This window comes from Dendropsophus ebraccatus, chromosome 7 (assembly GCF_027789765.1).
Source record: "Dendropsophus ebraccatus isolate aDenEbr1 chromosome 7, aDenEbr1.pat, whole genome shotgun sequence".
NCBI lineage: Eukaryota > Metazoa > Chordata > Amphibia > Anura > Hylidae > Dendropsophus > Dendropsophus ebraccatus.
Window position 1 is genome coordinate 19,249,837 of NC_091460.1, and position 21,637 is coordinate 19,271,473.

At 44.7% G+C, this 21,637-nt stretch overlaps 1 long non-coding RNA gene across 1 annotated transcript; it reads left to right on the forward strand.

Moving 5' to 3' along the window:
* Positions 1 to 10,648: 10,648 nt before the first annotated feature.
* On the forward strand, positions 10,649 to 21,378 carry LOC138796677 (uncharacterized). The gene is made up of 4 exons (XR_011363784.1): positions 10,649 to 10,676; positions 16,660 to 16,733; positions 19,927 to 20,390; positions 21,276 to 21,378. It is a non-coding gene; the product is annotated as an uncharacterized lncRNA (long non-coding RNA).
* Positions 21,379 to 21,637: the final 259 nt, after the last annotated feature.

Consider the following 21,637-nt stretch of genomic DNA (forward strand, 5'->3'; position numbering starts at 1 on the left):
ACACGCTACTAACTGCCGCACACGGTATGTGGCCCTCGAATGATTTTATTAATGCCCGACTGGCCCTCGACATGGAAAAGGTTCCCCACCCCTGCTTTATACATTTACATTTTTAAGATATACGTGTGTGTGTGTGTGTGTGTGTGTAGTTGCAAAAATATTTATTTAGAGTGCTATGAGATTAACTATATTAGGTGATATATAATATAATAGATCATATTATATGGTCATTTTGGTGGGGTCAAGACAGAAGATATGGATTATAGTAATATTAAGATTTATTGATAACTAGTCTCCATAGGCTTCTGGGTTTGTTTAGAATCTTGAACAAGGTGGGATGCATTTATTCTCTACAAAATATTCCCATGGTTCTCTGTGGCTTTAAACTGAAGATCCATCCAATGTGGACACCGAATAAGTAGCATCTTCTGAAGATCCACTGATTCCTTGGGTAGGTGAGACAAGCTTGTGGTGTATAGACAACATGCAGGATATCACAAGCTCCATATATCCGAAAAGTCGTTTCCATGGGTGAGAATCTGGGAATGTTCCCTCAGATGTTTTCTCAGATATAATATACTTCCTCAAACAAATCCCTTTAAAGTCATAACTATTGTGATGCACTGAGATAAATTAATCACATGTCTTACAGAAATGATAGCAGACGAGGTGGGGCGGCTGTAGATAGATGCTGTGTTATGGCAGGAAAGCTTCGGCTCAGTAGCTCTTTTCAGAGCTCAGATACTTGTTGTGTCCATGGAAGACATCATGGGAAGCACACTTAATCCTGTACACATTGAATTCACTAGAATCAAAGTCTTACACGCTCATCGCTAGGGATTCTGGGGTTTATAAATACCAAACACAACAAGCCAATGTTATACTCCAAACACATAGGATAATGGAGTAATGGGATAGACTCTTGGCAGTAGAATAAATTGATATTTGTCTTCATATAGTGACCTCCTTTATAAATGGATTTCCTGGGCTTTCCATTGGATCCATGAAAGACACTGGAAGACCCAGCACATGTAACCTGCAGAGGCGCTGCAAGAAAACGGAACATTTACAATGCATTCATGTATGGAGGAAACCAGGCAATGGGCATCACCTGCCCAATACCATCCCTACAGTGAAGCCTGGTGGTGGCAAGATTATGTCATGGGGGGACTGGGAGACCAGTCACGGGTAAGGGAAAACTGAATGGAGCAAAGTACAGATATATTCTTACTGATCAACTGATCCAGAGCACTCTGAACCTCAGATTGGACCGCTCCAACAGGAGAGCGACCCCAAACACACAGCCACAACAACACATGAGTAGCCCATGAGTGGCCCAGCCAGCTCTGGCCTTGATCATAATGAAAAAACATCCACTGATGGTCCCCATCCAACCTGACAGAGCTTTAGAGGATTTTCAAAGATTAGTAGAAAATCCTAAAATGCAAGTGTGCAAAACTTGTGTTCTCTTACCCAAAAAGAATGGATACCGGAATTGCTGCCAAAGAGGCTTCAACTTCCTTTTCAATAAATTAGCAAAGATTTCTAACATTCTGTTTTCACATTTTCATTGCAAGGTATGGAGTGCAGAATGATAGGGGGAAACAGTACTGTTTTGCTGCGATTTTGGGGAAGTCATGGCAAAAACAGCAAAAACACAACAGCCTCAGGGAAGGTGTCTAATTACTATATATCCTGATTCCAAAGACATAGCAGCATACAGAACCGGATTGGGGGGGGGTCTGATAGGTGAGTTTGTCATCCTGTAGTTTACAGCAAGTCAGCCAACCCAGGTCAGACCACATTTTCTAACACATTAAGCACATTAAGAGTCATACTGGTGATCACATGACCCAGTAACAATAACGAAATACTGTACATGGATGCATCTGTGCTGGAATAAAACAGATGGCACTGTAGGAATAGCAATTGTGCGTTATATAAGCAAGAAAAATATTTAATAATGCCAGTGATCAGGTGACAAACAAGCTTGTTTATCAGCTGACTACATTGTTTTAAGCCAGAAAAACTATTGTTAATCGGCCACACATCTTCCCCTATATGTTTTAAGATATTCTTTAGTAAAATTTATCAAAACATGGTGTAAAGTGACACTGGCTCAGCCGCCCCTAGCAACCAATCAGATTCCACCTTTTATTCCTTACAGACTCTCTGGAAAATGAAAGGTGGAATCTGATTGGTTGCTAGGGGCAACTGAGCCACTTTACACCATGTTTGATAAATCTCCCCCGATGTCTCTAAATCCCAACACTTACCTACAGGTCATTCTGCAGAGAAGTAACAATTAAGGCTATGGATTACTTTGGATTGAATAAAAATGCAGCAGATGGTTGTTCGGTTAAGAGGGGGACGGATGGACCTCGCGGGCTGCTCTGTTTATGCTGGTTACGGCCTGGACCAGCTGGGTGATAGCTAGAGTCACCACTACCTGCTAGTCTATGTGCTTTGGTGAGGGTGGAAGGCCCAGTCCATAGTTTTCTCTGGGGCCTAGTTACACCACCGCTCCCACACAATTGATTTCATTAAACAAATAATTCCTTAGGTTACATTCCATTGTATCCACCTATAAGAAGAAGTGACGGACATATATCATTGTGAAAAACATGAATAACTCAACAGGTTTCAACGTGGCTTTTGCACACCAACAGATACTCATCTTCCGGACTAGATAGGTAAAGTCCTATAATGATTGCAAAATATTATAATGTGCAGAACTTTATAGAATATTATAACATAACAGAAAAATATCTGGGGGTTAACAGAACTCTATGCAGATATGTATTCATCTGTTATATCATGTATAGACTTTTCTGTAGCCTAAAAGAAGCAGCCAAACTAGGTGAGCCCTTTATTGTCATAATTGACTAGGTCCCCTACCTCCACCATTTCTTAAGACCGTTTCCAGCTCCAAACACGTCTTCTGTTTTGGTCATTGTGCCCTGTAAGTGATGGCATCTTGTATTTTGCTTTTTTTTTAAGTTCAGGGACAGATCTAACAGACACACCTATGTTGCTTACTCAAACAAGTCCTGAAAGACCTCTATTAAAGGAGAAGTCTGGCCTCCTCTGTTTTACTTTAAATTGCAGGGGCACAAGGGAAAATAACAAGGGGTATTAACTCACCTCTACCTGTATCTCTTCAGCGCTGGATCATTACCCTGGGACCCCCACCAGACTCCGGTATCTCCAGCGCTGCTGACATCACAACCCAGCTAATGGACTGGTCATTCTGCCAGTAAGTGGTTGGAGCGGGACGCCTCTGCAGTCACTGTTTGGCTGAGTGGGCTGTCCATCAGCCTGGCATTCTCCCTGGAATCGTGACATCATCCCAACTTGCTTCATTGTTACTCTCGCCCCTGCCCCTGCTGCCTGTCAAAATTTATCTGGGGCTGAACTTATCCTTTAATCCTTTAGTGCTGAGCACTTTTCTGTACATTAAGTATCATAATGATAATGTAACTATTATTTAAGTAACATAGTAGCATAGTAACATAGTAAATAAGGTTGAAAGAAGACAAGAGTCCATCAGGTTCAACCTAGGGAAACCCTACTGTGTTGATCCAGGGAAGGCAAGAAGGGAAGAACAATCCCTGGAATAACGTATCACCGGAAATCTAATGCCCATAATTTGTAATATTATATTGTTCAAGAAAAGCATCCAGGCCTCCCTTGAACTTATTTAATGAATCGGCCATGACAACATCATGTGGCAGAGACTTCCACAGTCTTACCGCTCGTACAGTAAAGAACCTGCGTCGATGCTGATGATAAAATCTTCTTTCCTCTAGACGTAGAGGATGCCCCCTTGTCATGGTTACAGACCTAGGAGTAAAAAGACCACTACAAAGATCTCTATACTGTCCATTCATATATTTGTACATTGTGATCAGATCGCCCCTAAGACATCTTTTTTCTAGCGTAAATAACCCCAAGCTTGATAACCTGTCCTGGTACTGTAACCCACCCATTCCCTTAATGACCTTTGTTGCCCTCCTCTGCACCCGCTCTAGTTCAGCTGTGTCCTTCTTATATACCGGTGCCCAAAACTGTACACAGTATTCCATGTGTGGTCTGACCAGTGATTTATAAAGAGGCAAAACTATGTTCTCATCCTTAGCATCTATGTCTCTTTTGATGCATCCCATTATTTTATTAGCCTTGGCAGCTGCTTCCTTGCACTGATCACTAAAGTTGAGTTTACTGTCCACCAATACCCCCAGGTCCTTTTCGGAAGTAGTTTTACCCAGTGTTTTATTATTTAGCACATAACTGTACTTATTATTTCTATGGCCCAAATGCATAACCTTACATTTATCCACATTAAACTTCATTTGCCATTTCACTGCCCAAGCCTCTAGCTTCTCCAAATCCCTCTGTAATATGATATTATCATCCTCTGTGGTGATTACTTTACCCAGTTTAGTATCATCTGCAAAAATGGAGATTCTGCTCTGTAGCCCCTCATAAAGATCATTAATAAAAATATTAAAAAGAAGTGGACCCAACACTGACCCCTGTGGTACCCCACTAGTAACTAAAACCCAATCTGAATATGTTCCATCAATGACCACCCTCTGTTTTCTATCACACAACCAGTTACTTACCCATTTGCATACGTTTTCCCCGAGTCCCAGCATCCTCATTTTGTAGACCAACATTTCATGCGGCACAGTATCAAATGCCTTTGAAAAGTCCAGATACACAACATCCACAGCCTCCCCCAGGTCCAGTCTATAACTTACCTCTTCATAGAAGCCGATCAGATTAGTCTGACAGGATCGATCCCTCATAAATCCATGCTGATGCTGCGTCACAAGATTGTTTTCATTAAGATACTCCAGTATAGCATCTCTTACAAACCCCTCAAATACTTTACCTACTATAGATGTTAGACTTACGGGCCTGTAGTTTCCAGGATCGCTCTTTGACCCCTTCTTGAATATTGGTACCACATTAGCTATGCGCCAGTCCTGTGGAACAATCCCTGTCGTAATAGAATCTTTAAATATTAGGAATAACGGTAGAGCTTGATATGATTAGGGGCCTAAGGGTTCCTTAATAGAAGAAGGATCTTTTTGTACAGATTTATAAACATCTCTATGAAACAAAGTTTCCCGGGGAACCCTTTCCTACTATTTTGCAAGGTAAAAGCTGGCCATACACAATAAATTAATGTTGGCAGAACCTACCAACTTCTGACGTATCAGCCAACCATCCAATGTGTATGACTCTCCTGACTCTCTGACAACAGTAGATGGCACGGATTAGGCAATTGGTATATGTATAGCCAAACGCAGAATAGCCGTTCACACCCGTCGCCGCTATGATTTGACTGAATAGTTTTACAGAACTTTAAGTATAAATTTATGCAAAGCTGAAGAAGACCTTTCCCACAGACTGACACCTATAGTTGTGCCAGAAACACCTCCAAGAAACATAGGCCGCTAATCATATCGAGCTCTACCACTTACAGTTTTCCATTCATGTCAATACTGTTACGCAAATGACCTATAAATATATATAGTAGATATAACATAGATTTCCTATAAAATTACTAATTACAGATCAAGAGGATTAAGATTATAATGGCATTCCTCCCAAAAGAAATTCACAGCATATCAAAGGGAATTCCTACTATGACTGTATGACAGAACATAGACACGCCTTGGGTTCTTCTTTAACGCCTAAGTGTGTCACCACTCCCCATCACCCTGAAGGAATCTCCATGAAAAATATCAGAAATTACAGGGTCAGATGAGTTTAGTTGAAAGACCGAGAGAGTGATGGAACATGACAATAAGATGAAGAAATAGAAATAATTGTCTACTACTAGTCACAGTAAATTACCAGGATCAAGGCACTGGAGAGGTTAGGATTGTCCGCTGAACTTTCCCCTAGCCAAAATGAATCTTATAGCCTAGACCACTGGTGACAATTCTACTGCTCGCAATATAGTGACTGCACCACTGAACCATCAGGGACCCAGTGGAAAATGTTCACATATGATTGCATCCAAATATTAAGGGGCCTCTAACCACCAGGGAAAGATTCAGAATGTTCTCTGGTCTCCCTGTCAGGGGCTATTCTGTCTGATAATGGATTATTAAAAGGGTTATCCAGGTCCTGGTTTTAAATGTGAACACTAACATGTATGGGCCCTAAAATGTCCAATGTAGAAATAACATATCCCAAAAAAATCCAAGGTTCTACATCACTTTAATAATACAAAAAAGAGAAATGGTAATGGTTATAGAAAACCAGAACGGAAAATAGAGTGTGGTCCGAAAAGCCGAAATTGTACAAGCCCCTAAGGGCCTTACACAAAGCGATAATCTGCCGAATCAAGCCGATAACATCACAAGATGATTTAGACCTTAAAGAGGAATTTTGATGGTACAACATGTTTGCTGTAAAACCATACTCACTTGCCCTGATCCCCTGCTGCTGCCATTGCAACTGCTCCCAGTACCTGCTGCTCTTGGTTTTTTCCATGTTTCTGTGATGTGTTGTCCCGCTTTCTTAGCCAATGACTGACCACGGTTGGTAATCACTGCAGAAAGTGATTGGCAGCTCTTGTAGGGACAACATATCACAGGAATATGAAAGCAACCAAAAGTAGCGGGAAATAAGAGCAGTCAGGAACAGGAGCGGGGTGTAATGGCACACGGGTCACATCGTGCTGTGATCATTTCCCTTTCACTCAGCTTTCTATGTTCTGAGCTGCCCTATTGGAAGAGTTGGCTCCCTCTAGTCGCAGGCATGTGCCTATTCACCTGTATTTATAAGCACAGCCCACAGGCTCTGGAGTCTTCTGGCATGTTCTGCTGAGGGTATATAGTCTTCACCTCCTCACCTCTCTGCTCAGTTGTTGTTGTCTGTCAGTCAGCAACCATGTCTGTGCTCCTTGGCTGTCCGCCACTTTCTAGTGATCGTCTACCTATTTGGCTCTCTATCCATTCTCAGTTCAAGCTCAGCTTCAGTCTGAACTACGCCCTAACGTTGCATCCTGCATTTCTACCACAGAGGAAGAGTATCTAGTCCCGGCCTCCAGCACTCCTTCAGTTCTCCAGTTGGTGGTCCCCTAGGTCCTTCTCTTAGGGTAGTGACCTGGGAGCTTCCCACAGTGAAGTCCATCCAACCTGGACCTCCTTAGTGGGAGGACCTCCTTGGGGAAGGAACGCTAGCACTCCTATGTGATCCAGGGCATCCACCTCCTTGTGCTTGGACCATCCATTACACAGGGGATTGAGGCAGGTGAATATATAGCTGCTTTATTTATTTTTACAGTACCCCATGCCAAATATAAGATATTTGTGGTAACCGAATATCCCTAATGCTTCTTATATGATGCCGAAAAATAATTTCCTTTCTCAGCTGGGCAATATATATATAAAATCTACAAAATCTACTACAAGAAGACCACCCTGCCTACTCCATGCCTCATATGGTATCTTTGACAGTATACATTTATACTGTACACCTCCACACTTATTATTCCTGAACACTTGTCTCCAGCCCCCACAACCTGACCTGGAATATCCAGACATTTACAACCCGGTTGCCTCATTTCCGTGACACGGAAGGAGACGGGTGTACATGCTGAGTTCTCATCCAGGTTCACATTTGGCCTTTGAACATGGAGCACAGTAGGCTCGACCAGTAGCCTCCAGCGCGTCAGTCTAACTGCACCTGACCTTAAAATTACAGTCACCTCTAAGCCTACAATTATATGAGCGCTGGAGCCTGGAAAAAAAAACTAGAACAATTGTTGTCGGAGGGAAAGTGAAGTCTTCAGGAAGCCGGCTAATTGCTGGGTGAATTGCCCCAGTGTTCCAGGCCGCGTCAGAATGCCCGTGAGGACTTTTCGTGCTTTTATGAACTTTCTGCAGCTTCCTGACATCTGGATTTCATTGACTTATTCTCCTGTTTCTCTGTGTGTCCCAGTGACCTCTTCTTACCTGCTCTGAGGTGGAATTCATTACAAGAAATGACAGTTCTCCTTGTCGCCCCCATCGTGTCCTGTTCCGACCAATAAATCTGTCCAGTCGCTTTATGGAATTAGCCTGGATGTAAATGTGATTGTATTATTCGTTGCAATCACACATAGAACAGTATATAGACCTCAGTCACACTAGGGTTGACTGACTACTAAATGATTAGGAACTATAGATTGAATTCTATTTTTAGCAGACAGCCATTATATTGTTATCACGGTTGTTGGAAGGTAATCATTATACTGTCATCATATAATCTCTTTACTGTCACAACAGCCTTCAGCAGACACCGATCAGCCATAACAATAAATACAGGTGTCACCACGACACCTCTGACCCATTGAGGACCAGGACTTCATAGACTTGTGAAGGGGTCCTATGGTTTCCGCACCAAGACATCAAGGTGTGAAGTGCAGCCTCCACGGATGGGACTTGTTTCTCTAGCACATCCTACAGATATTCCAGTAAGAATCTGGAGGCCAGATCACCATCTCGATCTCTTTGTCTTGAACAATGACTGCAGTGTGGCCCCTGGGCATTATCCACTACCATTAGGGGGGTCACAATGCAATGAAAGGGGGACTTGGTGTGTTAAATAGTTAGGTAGGTGGTACGTTTTATTGTAACATCCACATGATGACAGGACACAAGGTTTCAAGCAGAACATTGCCCATCACACTGCTCCCGCCATCTTGTGTTCTTCCTAAAGTATATCCTGGTGCCATCTCTTTTCCAGGTAAGTGACGCACATGCAACTGACCATCCACATGATAAAGAATGTGATCGATTACACCAGGCCTCTCTCTTTGACTGCCCCATGCTCCTGTTCCACCACTCACAAGCCCATTGTAGACACTCTGAATGGTCACAGTAAGTATACACAGTAAGCTGCCATACCCTGTGTGATATGACTCCTTTCTATCATAGACATCAGGAACTTTTTCAGCAATTTGCTCTACAGCAGCTCTTCTGTGGCATCAGACCAGTTGGTCTAGCCTTTACCTCCCCAAACACATCACTGAGCCTTGTTCAGCAGCCCTGTGGGAGCAAATGTTGGTGAGGAGGAAAAACGCCTGTGCTGGGATTTGCAGTTTCACAGTTACAGTCACACTAGCACATGGACTTCCACAGAGTTGTTCACTGCTCTGTAAGCATGCACAGTGACCATACGACTGCACAGGTGGTGTAGGTGGTACAGATTCTCTTATGGTCATACCCTGTTTGGTATCTGGCCTGATGTGTATGTGGAATGTCTGTGATGATAAGGTGCAGGGCTAGGAAAGAGACCAAACACTGTTAGACGCCCATCTTTTTGGATGGCCGTCATTTTGCACATTATTTTTAAATTACGTTATTTGAGTGGAAAATGACTGCTGTCCAAAACTACGGCTGTAAAACGCCCAAAATTAGATGTTGTGGGGTCGTAGCCTAAAAGTGCAAATTTATGCCCTGGAGCACTTTTGGTACTAACCACTAGTACTAGTCTAGTACTAGTACTGACAGGCAGAGAGTCGTGACTAGACACGGCCCAGAAGACTAGTTGCCGTCTCTCTCCCTGTTTTGTGCGCTGGAATAAAAGACTTAGGTTAGAATCACACATACCGTATTGGCAGCGGATTTCGCGCTGCAAGCTGAATTTTCATTCCACTACAGATATGAAAGCCGGCCCCTTTAACTTCCCGCCGCCCGAAGCATAAATTACCTGCTCGGCACCGCGGCTGTGTGTGAGGCTCCCGTCTCCCGTCTCCCGTCTGTCCCCATCAGCCAATTAGTGCTGCCGTGCACTGATTGGCTGATGGGGAGCGAGGGGAGCCAGGAGCCTTACACACAGCCGCAGCGCCGAGCAGGTAATGTATGCTCCAGGCCGGGGCTGCGGGGGGTTAAAGGGGCCGGCTTTCATATCCACAGTGGAATGAAAATTCCGCTGCGGATATGTAACCCCGTAAACCTTTCCTGTACCAGGATCCACAGCAGATTTCCCTGCAAACTCGCAGCATGAAATCTGCTGCGGATCCGGTACGTGTGAAGCTACCCTTACAGTAGTTTTAGCGGCTAACGTTCCTACAGAAGACACAAAACACAAGGTAAGGCAACGTTTTAGTCTTTCGGGCCCTGCTGGTAGTGTTACCGGGAAAATTTGAGTGATTGGTTCACATTTATTGCTGTCCAGCCGTCCTTGATTGTATTATCGCAATGAAATTTAAATGTAAGTGAACATACCCCAAGGTTTATAACCAAGAATACAAACCAATTGTTTCTCATATCAGTAATCCAAGAAAAATATACCTCTTCATATATATATATACTGTAGCTATACATATAGATATATCAATAGTTCAAGCTAAATGAGAACATCCTCCACGTTTACTAAAATGCACTAAAAACATTTGAACCCACAACTCACCTGGGGGCCTCCTTGTGCCTTGAATAAATCCTCAAGTTGGCGTCCTTATAGACTCTCCTCCTCACATTATACTGCACAGGTATTCAAACAACCACAGGTACTAGGCCTCACTGGTATCCAGGCAACCACAGGTACTAGTCATCACTGCTATGCAGACAACCACAGATACTAGGCCTCACTGGTATCCAGGCAACCACAGGTATTAGGCCTAACTGGTATCCAGGTAACCACAGGCACTAGGCCCCACTGGTGTCCAGGTAAACACAGGTATTAGGTCTCACTGGTATCCAGGTAACCACATGTAATAGGCCTCATGGTTACCTAGGCAGCCACAGGTGCATTACCTCAGTATGCTTTGGTGTGGAAGGGATAACCTCCTTTAGGGTGCGTTCACACCTATAGGATCTGCAGCAGATTTGATGCTGTGTTCAGTTATTTAAATGAAATCTGCTGCAGAAAATCAGCTGCAGATCCTGTAGGTGTGAACGCACCATTAATCTATCTTCCTGCCTAATGTCTGCAGCGGAACTGGAGATAGATTTTCTGGTGCTGGGTAACAAAGGGTTAATCACCTTCTGGGCGGTCACCTCTCCCTGTCTGCAGCCATACAATGTATGAGCAGCAGGGTGCAGTGTGTGCTGACTGAGCATGTCAGGAAGTGAGTGAGGACTCTGTGAGGAGAGGGACAGGGACCAGTATGTGATAGGTAAGCAGCTACCAGGGAGGCCACAGCCACCAGCCATGACACAAGTAAGCCATACCTCCCAACTTTAGGTGAGAGGAAAGAGGGACATGGACACGCCCCTAACCCCACCCAAAGACACGCCCCTAACCCACCCAAAGACACGCCCCTAAATCACAAGACACACCCCTAAATAAGTCATAAACGCGACGTTTTGGTCGAGTCGATCGCCATTTTCACACTTCAAAATGGTGATAGACTCGCCGAAACGTAGCGTTTGTGACTGTTTGCTGTGCTGCACTATTTGTTAATGCTTTGCATGTTGATGGAATAAAAACTTCTTTCTCTATCTCTCTCCTATCTATCTATCTATTATCTATCTCCTATCTATTATCTATCTCCTATCTATCTATCTATTATCTATCTCCTATCTATCTATCTATTATCTATCTCCTATCCATCTATCTATCTATCTATTATCTATCTCCTATCTATCTATCTATCTATCTATCTCCTATCTATCTATAGAGATGATGATAGATAGATATAGATAGATAGATAGATAGATGATAGATAGATAGATAGATGATAGATAGATAGGAGATAGATAGGAGATAGATAGATAGATAGATAGATAGATAGATAGATAGATAGGAGATAGATAGATAGATAGATAGATAGATAGATAGATAGATAGATAGATAGGAGATAGATAGATAGGAGATAGATAGATAGATGGATAGGAGATAGATAATAGATAGATAGATAGATAGATAGATAGATAGATAGATAGATAGATAATAGATAGACAGATAGGTAGGAGATAGATAGATGGATGGATAGATAGAGATAGGTAGGTAGATAGATAGATGGTCTATCTATCTACCTATCTAAGTAAAGCCCCCTGTGTACCAGAAAAATAGAAAAGGATACTCACATGGCAGCACAGCAGTGGATTTCTCCCCCGTAGTGGCTACTTGCACACCTCACACACAGCTCCTATGTCCAGGCCCCTTCACTCTCTTCTCTCCTGCTTGTCCCGGACAGGTGACCTCATCAGCAGCAGTGGGAAAGATAAGCAGGGGGGAAGATGAATGCCAGTGCCGCGGGGCCGGAGATAAGAGCTTCGGGGGCTGGGCGGTATGTGAGCTGCCTGCTCAGGACTTTGAAAGGGACAGAGCATGTGACCTGTCAGTGGCCACTGACTGATACTGAAGGCCGCAGCTGCTGAGTGTCAGATGGCCTTCAGTGTCAGTCAGTGGTCAGTGTGTGGCAGCAGCGGCACCCCCCCCAGGGACCCCTCACTATGTCCAACCCCTTCCCTGTCAGCTAGCCTCCCCCACCATCCCTGGAATAATGACATACTTACTGCAGTTCTGTTCTTCAGCCCTCCAGCAGCAGCGTCTCCTTCCTCTCGGCTCTGCTGGGGACGTCACTCTCCTGCTTTGCGCCGGAACGCAGGGGATGAGAGAGACCTCTTGTGACCGGAAGCAGAATGCAGCTTCCGGCCACTAGAGCGACCAGTGCACAGCCCCGCATCTGCGAGCGCTCACCAAGAGCAGTCGCAGTTAAAGAGACAGGTATGTTTTGGGAAGCGGGACACTTGAGGCCCGTTCCGGGACAGCGGGACAGAACCCCGAAATCGGGACTGTCCCGCTGGATCCGGGACGGTTGGGAGGTATGAAGTAAGCCCAGTGTGTCCCTGTTCAGGTGATACTGATAACTCAAATAGCAGCTGCAGTACCTGGCAAGGGCTAAGGCGGCAGCACTAGTGTCATGTGTGCTGAAAAACCCACAGTGCCCGTCCACTTTTTTACACTGAATATTTTTTAATTTTTTTTTTAAAGGGAACCAATCAGCCCGTTTGGGCTGATATGGTTCCCTGGATCATTGTATAAAGCACCTGGAGCACCTGGGCACTAGTCATCACTGGTATCCAGGTAACCACAGGTACTAAGCCCCACTGGTATCCAGGAAACCACAGGTACTAGGCCTCACTGGTATCCAGGTAACCACAGGTACTAGGCCTCACTGGTATCCAGGTAACCACAGGTACTAGGCCTCACTGGTATCCAGGTAACCACAGGTACTAGGACTTGCTGGTATCCAGGTAACCACAGGTACTAGGCCTCACTGGTATCCAGGTAACCACAGGTACTAGGACTTGCTGGTATCCAGGTAACCACAGGTACTAGGCCTCACTGGTATCCAGGTAACCACAGGTACTAAGCCCCACTGGTATCCAGGAAACCACAGGTACTAGGCCTCACTGGTATCCAGGTAACCACAGGTACTAGGACTTGCTGGTATCCAGGTAACCACAGGTACTAGGCCTCACTGGTATCCAGGTAACCACAGGCACTAGGCCTCACTGGTATCCAGGTAACCACAGGTACTAGGCCTCACTGGTATCCAGGTAACCACAGGTACTAGGACTTGCTGGTATCCATTTAATGCATCACCCTCAAGAACTGACTGATCACTTGCTGCGTTATATCCCTCACACCCTGACAGGCGTCATTGTCACTAGACAGTGGCTTTTATTCTCCTCTCTTGTCCTTTAGTGTATGTGTGATCGGTATATATGTATATTTGAAGTATTTAGACGTGATTTATAGTTTATTATCCTCAATCATTTCGCCCACATCTTTCCGGCAGTGGGATCGCCCATCATACGTGCTATATACAGATGATACATTACACTATATTAGGCTACATTTAGTTGCCATCCATCTTCATCTGTTCCATCACTGTTGATGGTTGTTGTACTGTAACCAAGGATCCCCGTCCTGAATCATAATCCTGATCTCACTGTTCACATGGTCCAGCCTCATACAATGTTCCTCAGTCCTATTAACTAATATGTCCCTGGAGGACAATAAATAGGTTTTCATGTATTTATTTTCTATTACAGATGATTTCCTGCAGAAATCCCTTTAATCATGTTAAAAATAGCACAACGTGTGGGGCCAAATGCAGCAATGGAGGGAGGTGGACGGACCTTATAGATCGACGTCAGTCCTGTCACCTTTATATGTTCATATAGATGGGGAAGGGATCTAGAAGGATAGATGTCTCTGTAATTCTGTATATTGTGAGTGGAGAATCATATGGACCTTTGCAAAAGCAAATAATATAACATATTAAGGTTACAAACCCACTTGGCGGGTCTGCAGCGAGTCTCCATGCTGCGTTTTTGCAGCGAGACTCGCTGCAGATCCCGGCCCTATACTTTTAATGGCAGACAAACACGCAGCAGGGATGTACATCCCTGCTGCGAGTTTGTCTGCAGCCCTCCCCATTAACCCCCCGGTCGCCGGAGCTGATACTTCACCTGATCCCGGCTCCGGCGGTTCCCGATGTCTTCAGCAAGCCGGAGCGGGGACCAGGTGAAGTATATGCTCCAGCCAGCCGCCCGCAGCCCCGGCCGCCCGATCGCACGCCCCCCCCCCCAATGCCCCCCCCCCCCCCCCGCAGCACCGATCGCACACCCCCCCGCAGCACCGTTTGCTCGCACGCCCCCCTGCAGCCCCAGCCGCCCGATCGCCCCCCCCCCCCCCCGATGGGGGCTGCAGGTGGGCGATCGGTGCTGCCGGGGGGCGATCGAGCGGCCGGGGCTGCGGGGGGGCGTGCGATCGGTGCCACGGGGGGGGGGGGGGGGCGTGCGATCGGTGCTGCGGGGGGGGGGGGCGTGCGATCGGTGCTGCGGGGGAGGGGCGTGCGATCGGTGCTGCGGGGGGGGGGGCGATCGGGCGGCCGGGGCTGCGGGGGGGCGTGCGGGCGGCTGGCTGGAGCATATACTTCACCTGGTCCCCGCTCCGGCTTGCTGAAGACATCAGGAACCGCCGGAGCCGGGATCAGGTGAAGTATCAGCTCCGGCGGCCGGGGGGTTAATGGGGTGGGCTGCAGACAAACTCGCAGCAGGGATGTACATCCCTGCTGCGTGTTGGTCTGCCATTAAAAGTATAGGGCCTGGATCTGCAGCGAGTCTCGCTGCAAAAACGCAGCATGGAGACTCGCTGCAGACCCACCAAGTGTGTTTGTAACCTAAAAGGGTATTACACTCACAATTATAACAATGTAACGTTCAGTAGTAATAGACTCTATATATATATATATATATATATATATATATATATATATATATACATGGGCGTAGCTACCATAGAGGCAGGGTAGGCAGTTGCTATGGGGCCCGTGCAGGAGGGGGGGCCCGGAGGAGAAGGTAAGAGCGTGTGTCCTTCTGCTTAACCACTTATGTATTGCAGCGTGTAAGTGACCCAATGTTTACTTATATGCTGCAACACAAAAAAATGGTTAACAAACAGAAGACAGAGATCTCTGTTTCACTGCTCTGATAACCCCTGACCTCTGTTCTCCAGCTGGCAATCAAGTAGGAAAATGTGCAGATGCATATATATATATATACACACACACAGTGCTTTGTGTTGTGCTTAGGGGAGGGGGGTCCCTTAAATTTTTTTGCTATGGGGCCCCATGAATTCTAGCTACACCCCTGTATGTATATATATATATATATATATATATATATATATATATATATATATATATATATATATATATTTATAGCTTGCTCAGCCAAGCACTGGCTGCGGTGCAGAGATTAGCTGAACGTTCAATCACCCAGCTGGGAACCTGACACAGCCAGAGGGCATGGGGGGGGAGCGCTGACAGGTAACTATAATGAAGCAGATAAAAAAGTGTGTATAATAAAGAGACCGTTTTTAACTGTCCGTGTTCCCCTCGGTACCGTCAGTTTCTCTGGGTTCCTAGCTGAATGACAACCCGCTTGGCCAATCACTGGCAGCGGTGGGACAGAGCAGTATTTGGATAGGCAGGCCGTCATCACTAAGCTGGAAACCCAGAGACACCGCTGGAGGGCACCTGGGGAAGCATGGACAGGTAAGTATGGTGTCTATATTATTTATCTATTCATTCACATCAGCGAAGTTTACTACTTTTCTAAGGCTATAGCACTATAATCTGGCAGCAGAATGAAAATCCTCTGGAAGAATGGAGTGCAATTGACTTTAGACTAATAAAGATGGCTCACAACGTACCAGGAGATGTAATTTGCTGGCCAGCCCCTTCTACAATACAAATGAAAACTTAGAATAAAGCAATGAATGCACTGAGGAGTGGTGTGGGAAGGGTATCAAAAAACAGGAAGTTTTTTTAACTTTTTTTTTTCAAGGGCATGGGCGGAATACCCCTTTAAACTATGTTCACACTACGTAAGCTACATAATAATCACGGCCGTTGTTGCATATTTGCAACAACAGCCGTGATTGCTACGTAGCTTACGAAGCCCTGCCTTCCATGGAACATCAGCAACTCACCGGGTCCACGTATAACTACAATACAAACTTGCAAGAGTTTCAAATTTGGCGCCATCTTCGCACGAGGTCCCGCGGGCAACAGCAGCCATCACGCATGCGCGTGACCAGAATCCCGCTAAATACTGAGCGGACTTCAGCGCTGAGCGCCCATCACTATCTGACACAGAAGTGACCAACAACTCTGCCTCATCTCTCCAGGAGACAACCCGGCCGCCTGCATTGCAAACCTATGCCCGATCAGGACTCCAGACTGCCAGCCACACAAAGGACCGGTGAGTGGTGTACATACACCATACTACATTTACTATTCAATTGATGGTGGATTATTGATCTGCTAATAAGCGATATAACAGTTGCAAGTCTATACTAATCGCTACAGCACAGTACGTATCACACCGTGCTGACGATTTGAGCAACAATCTAACATATTGCATACTCTGATGAACTAGCTCACAGTATTTCTACACTCTAATCTTGTTTAATACGCAACAACAAGCAAAACGGACACATCGAGTCTATGAACTTTACTATGCTTTCCTGACTCGTGATTTTTTAACCATTTTTAACTACACTACTGCGCATATAATTATCTGCGCATCTTTTTATGTTATGTATGACTAATATTTTATGTCTGTTATAAACCTCAGTGACCTCATTTTACCAAATTAAATTGATTACTGTTTAACCTTATCAACTTGCATTTCTAACTAGAGGACCTACACCTTTCTTTCTACATTTTCCTGTTTTTCCTTAGGGTATAGGAACACTCTAGGTTAACCTCGTTAGTCTTGCTTCCAAGCAGTCGAACTCATACTCCTTCATTCATCTCTCCTATATATGACAGTTACCATTAGAATAGACATTACACTGGGTGGAGCTTTCTGTGTCACTAGTGCTGCAGCCTTCCCTGATGTCTATATATGACAGTTACCATTAGAATAGACATTACACTGGGTGGAGCTGTCTGTGTCACTAGTGCTGCAGCCTTCCCTGATGTCTATATATGACAGTTACCATTAGAATATACATTACACTGGAGGGAGCTGTCTGTGTCACTAGTGCTGCAGCCTTCCCTGATGTCTACACTCACCGGCCACTTTATTAGGTACACCTGTCCAACTGCATGTTACCACTTAATTTCTAATCAGCCAATCACATGGCGGCAACTCAGTGCATTTAGGCATGTAGACATGGTCAAGACAATCTCCTGCAGTTCAAACCGAGCATCAGTATGGGGAATAAAGGTGATTTGAGTGCCTTTGAACGTGGCATGGTTGTTGGTGCCAGAAGGGCTGGTCTGAGTATTTCAGAAACTGCTGATCTACATGGATTTTCACGCACAACCATCTCTAGGGTTTACAGAGAATGGTCCGAAAAAGAAAAAACATCCAGTGAGCGGCGGTTCTGTGGGCGGAAATGCCTTGTTGATGCCAGAGGTCAGAGGAGAATGGGCAGACTGGTTGGAGCTGATAGAAAGGCAACAGTGACTCAAATAGCCAACCGTTACAACCAAGGTAGGCAGAAGAGCATCTCTGAACGCACAGTACGACCAACTTTGAGGCAGATGGGCTACAGCAGCAGAAGACCACACCGGGTGCCACTCCTTTCAGCTAAGAACAGGAAAGTGAGGCTACAATTTGCACAAGCTCATCGAAATTGGACAGTAGAAGATTGGAAAAACGTTGCCTGGTCTGATGAGTCTCGATTTCTGCTGCAACATTCGGATGGTAGGGTCAGAATTTGGCGTCAACAACATGAAAGCATGGATCCATCCTGCCTTGTATCAACGGTTCAGGCTGGTGGTGGTGGTGTCATGGTGTGGGGAATATTTTCTTGGCACTCTTTGGGCCCCTTGGTACCAATTGAGCATCGTTGCAACGCCACAGCCTACCTGAGTATTGTTGCTGACCATGTCCATCCCTTTATGACCACAATGTACCCAACATCTGATGGCTACTTTCAGCAGGATAATGCGCCATGTCATAAAGCTAGAATCATCTCAGACTGGTTTCTTGAACATGACAATGAGTTCACTGTACTCCAATGGCCTCCACAGTCACCAGATCTCAATTCAATAGAGCATCTTTGGGATGTGGTGGAACGGGAGATTCGCATCATGGATGTGCAGCCGACAAATCTGCGGCAACTGTGTGATGCCATCATGTCAATATGGACCAAAATCTCTGAGGAAGCTTCCAGCACCTTGTTGAATCTATGCCATGAAGAATTGAGGCAGTTCTGAAGGCAAAAGGGGGTCCAACCCGTTACTAGCATGGTGTACCTAATAAAGTGGCCGGTGAGTGTATATATGACAGTTACCATTAGAATAGACATTACACTGGGGGGAGCTGTCTGTGTCACTAGTGCTGCAGCCTTCCCTGATGTCTATATATGACAGTTACCATTAGAATAGACATTACACTGGGGGGAGCTGTCTGTGTCACTAGTGCTGCAGCCTTCCCTGATGTCTATATATGACAGTTACCATTAGAATATACATTACACTGGGGGGAGCTGTCTGTGTCACTAGTGCTGCAGCCTTCCCTGATGTCTATATATGACAGTTACCATTAGAATATACATTACACTGGGGGAAGCTGTCTGTGTCACTAGTGCTGCAGCCTTCCCTGATGTCTATATATGACAGTTACCATTAGAATAGACATTACACTGGGTGGAGCTTTCTGTGTCACTAGTGCTGCAGCCTTCCCTGATGTCTATATATGACAGTTACCATTAGAATAGACATTACACTGGGTGGAGCTTTCTGTGTCACTAGTGCTGCAGCCTTCCCTGATGTCTATATATGACAGTTACCATTAAAATATACATTACACTGGGGGGAGCTGTCTGTGTCACTAGTGCTGCAGCCTTCCCTGATGTCTATATATGACAGTTACCATTAGAGTAGACATTACACTGGGGGGAGCTGTCTGTGTCACTAGTGCTGCAGCCTTCCCTGATGTCTATATATGACAGTTACCATTAGAATAGACATTACACTGGGGGGAGCTGTCTGTGTCACTAGTGCTGCAGCCTTCCCTGATGTCTATATATGACAGTTACCATTAGAATAGACATTACACTGGGGGGAGCTGTCTGTGTCACTAGTGCTGCAGCCTTCCCTGATGTCTATATATGATAGTTACCATTAAAATATACATTACACTGGGGGGAGCTTTCTGTGTCACTAGTGCTGCAGCCTTCCCTGATGTCTATATATGACAGTTACCATTAGAATAGACATTACACTGGGTGGAGCTGTCTTTGTCCAGAGCGCTGCAGCCCAGCACAGTAGTAGCAGAGCGAGCAGGGATAACTGTCAATCACCACTCGCACTTTTACATGTGCTACAGCTACGCACTACTGACACAGACAGCTCCCTCCAGTGTAATGTGTATGACAAAGTTTTAAAACTTAGAGTTTGTATCCATTCCTAGTTAATAATGATTTTTTTTTTTCCAGAATCAAAATGTAATGAACATTTTAAGGGTAGATGCATAGAATTCTCCCGGCTGACATTTGTTCCACCTAATCTCTTTGTATACATGCATGCTCAGATTGGCGGAGTGTACATGCTTTTCCACTAAAGGGAACAGAAAGAGATGATGCCAGACAACAGTGCCAACATTTATCTAATGTGTTTGGGCATTAGACATCTAGAAAGGTGAACAAGATTGTAATTCATAGCTTCAGGGTGTCATACAGAATGAATATTCCTCAGCACTCATGGTCATACTCGGAATACTCCACATAATATAAGGATCTAGAAACCTGAGAAGATACAGCAGGTATAGGACCAATCTGGGTATTGACTGACAACTGACCCCAAACTAGAATGAAGCAGAGAAAGAAGAGTAAAAGGGATAAAAAAAGAAGGAAAGAATAAAAATAGACAATGACGTGACTCTTAGTCTATCTACCAGAAGGTAAGAGGACTTTATTTTTTATGATATATGGATTGATAAAGTTTAGTTAAAGAGGTACTCTGGTAATCTTTTTTCAACTAGTGTTAGAAAGTTATATAAATTTGTAATTTACTTCTATTTAAAAATCTTCAGTCTTCTAGTACTTTTCAGCTGCTGTATGTCCTGCAGGAAGTAGTGTATTCTTTTCAGTCGGACACAGTGCTCTCTGCTGCCACCTCTGTCCATGTCAGGAACTGTTCAGAGCAGAAGAGGTTTTCTATAGGGATTTGGTACTGCTGTGGACAGATCCTGAGATGGACAGAGGTGTAACTGTAAGCAGTGAGACTTTAAAAGAAAATAGGTTTCACAGTCATAGATAGGAATTCTTTACTGTAAGAGCAGTGAGGCTAAAGGACTCTTTGATACTAAATGTGTTGATGGTGGATTCATTAAATTAATTTTGAAGGGTAGATACTTTTTCCTAAGATTCTAATTGTTATAAAATAAGTCAGAAGGAAATGGAAAAGATCAGTTGGGGTTGTTTGACCTTCTTCTGGATCAACACTGTAGGATAATAACTGCACTTGGTGGCTTTCCAGATTATTATGTAACTATATACCATGATGATTGCTACATAACTATGTGAGTGATTGTTGTGGGTGACACCTCCAGTATATTTAGCTTTGGAGTCTTTGGAGGGCCAGAATCGCCCAGTAGGCTCCCCCACACACATACATGCTCCATACTCCAGTTTCTGCCGGAGAAAAATGTAATTTATTATTTTAAATTGAAAATCATAGAGGTTATAAAAAGTCCAAGAATAGCAGGCAGAGGGGAACACCTGCTGGGATTCTTGTTGCTCCTGGACTATACCCCAGATGTGGCTTCTTTTCCATATCTTTTCAGCATAAAAAATGGGAAATGGATTCAGAGGCTGCGGTCAGGCACCAGAGAACCTCAACTCGAGAGCCCCTCAGTCTACTCCGTCAGCCAGTGCACTCACTCCAGACAACAGACACTTTGTGCTCGCTCCCTCAGAAAACTTTGGAAAATTTCTGTTATAGTAATTAAAATGCAAACTATAAGAGGGTAAATAGCCGTGTGTTTGTAGAAGGATAGACAAGGGGGTTCTGGGCCGGGTTCAATAGGTACTTTACATCTCCGTGATTGGAGAGCAGCAGAGAGTCAGCGTTAGGAATGCATTTTGGGAGTATTACAATGTATGAAAGTGTGATTGGATCCATCGTGTCTTATACTTTTCATCCTGC